This window comes from Paramisgurnus dabryanus, chromosome 2, assembly GCF_030506205.2.
Source record: "Paramisgurnus dabryanus chromosome 2, PD_genome_1.1, whole genome shotgun sequence".
Lineage (NCBI taxonomy): Eukaryota > Metazoa > Chordata > Actinopteri > Cypriniformes > Cobitidae > Paramisgurnus > Paramisgurnus dabryanus.
In genome coordinates this window covers 35,005,080-35,007,384 of record NC_133338.1, presented here as the reverse complement: position 1 = coordinate 35,007,384, position 2,305 = coordinate 35,005,080, and positions in this window count along the sequence as shown.

Here is a 2,305-nt window from a genome sequence, read left to right as displayed (position 1 = left end):
AATTCATACCACTAATTGAATAGCCTAAATAACAAAGCTGATCATTGTGGTGACTTTACTGTCGTCCATCACAACAGGTTGGAGCCAAATGACCAGGAGGAGTCCAAGAAGAGAAAAATAACAGTAACGCTTACTGCGTAATATTCTTGAGATATTTTCTGTAGATATCAAAAATTTATTGGGTAAGTCAGCAGTCAAAAACAGTATTTTGTACAAGTTTCGCTGAAAAACCAAACGGTGTCTAGTCATAGCTGGGGGCGTGGATTCTAATCCTACCACCAAACTGAAGGGCAACCCCGGAAGTAATGGCGGGACACTGGTTCTCTCCATAGACAGATAGCTATGGTCCTCTCGCCAAAAAGCCAATTTATTTTGCGCAAAATATAAGCTCTTTGTTTTTCAAAAGTTTTTGACACTTACAAGTTTTGGACAAGTTAATCTTCAGAGATCAACACAATTTTAATGATTCTAAATGCGTTTACTAGAAAAAATAGACTTCAAAATTAATAAAAGTTGTGTTCAAAACTGTTACTACCTTTATCTATTGTCACATATATGCACTTTACTTTTTATAGTCTGCTCTGCACCATTACATGAGTAAGAGTAGCTATAATAACTATATTAGACTGGGTGTCCTGTGCTCTTTTCAGACACATTATAAACTCATTACATTTAGGTCTTAAAAGACTGATGTTTGTCATATTTTTGCACTTACGGTTTAATGGGCACATAGTGCATAAAACTACATTATAAAATTATTATTACAAAAAACATTTGAAATAAAAAAATTAAAGACTAAAAAAATTCAAATAGATGCACTAATAATGTACTCATACTATGTAGATTTTGAGAAATATTACATTGCCATCTCAAAATGTATTCAATAGTTGTAATCTTTCCTTTTCTCAGAGTACCACCAGAGGGCGTTATTTATTAAGTTATGTCAACTGGGCAATAAATTCTGCATTTTAAAGTGCTCTATAAAGAAACCTGTTTTGCCTCTTGATTTAGAGATTTAGAGTTATTATCTGAGTTTGAATTAAAAAGGATACAGAGGAAAGATACAGAGGATAGCTCTTATCAAACGTGTGAGTTTATGCCTAGATGTAGACTGACTGCATTTTTTAAGGGGAAACTTGTTTCAGCGTCTTTTCCCTGCTGTTCCTCACAGAATGATGGAGAATTCAAAGAAAATTTTTTTGCTTTAAAGACAAAATCTATTTTTCTTTAACTATATAAACACTCCGTCCTCCTACAGGAAATGTATTGTGAAGGTGGTGAGGTTTTGGGTGGCTGACCACAAATATTTAATTTCCGCTCACAGGCTTGAGGTGTTTGTATTAGTGACACATTAGTATGCAGGCCTAGATAAAGAATGCTATTTAAAGCTAACATCACCCTCACATTTTATACATGCTCCTCTTTTATTTAAATGGCTTAACACTCATGTTAAAAGACAAAGAGAATGAATTGTCACCTTTTTATTTATCCTGTTTTAAGTAAACTGTAGCAATCCAATATAATCAGACATGTGTCTAAATATAATTCTAACTAAACTTGTTTGTTTTTTAGCTAATTTTATTATGCTTCTGGTGCATGTATGTTTATAAGTATGCAACACATTTTTCATGCTGATCTTCCCTTCAAATCAAAGCTGAAAATGCACAAAATCTACAGATTCCACCTGGACCTGGTCATGAACTTTTACTATACCAATAAAGTACTCTACTCAAGGTCTTTACTACACTTCAGCAACATAACACTGTAAATGACAGCAGCAATATGTCTGCTTAAATGTTGAGGTTGTTGAATTGATTCTAGAGCTAAATATCTGAGCTAAAACAAAATATCATAAGCTTTATATGAACACAAAATAGAACGCCACCTTTGTCAAAAATGAGATAATGATAGCAACCGAATGCTCACTGCACATATTAAACATCCATCAAAAACTTAGCAATTATGGTGAACCCTGGCCTTAGGCCATTCAGAAAACCAGTTTGTTGATCAATTTAAGTCTGAAAAAAAGAGCTCTCAGAGCTATTCAGTTATTACTGACTCTATCACCTATACTTTAGGTTATTTAGTTGCATTTAGTACTGCACTAAAAATGTAAATCATGCACATTGCATTGCTTTCTACATATACAAGATAGTAGACATGAACAATTTTGAAAAATCTACCCAGAACTCAAATGCATTATTTAAATGAAGCTCTTTAAAAGGTATATGGTCCTTCAAAGTGATATGGTTGGAATGTTGTACTTGATTTATCCTCAAAACATATAGGCATTTGTTGTGTCTCT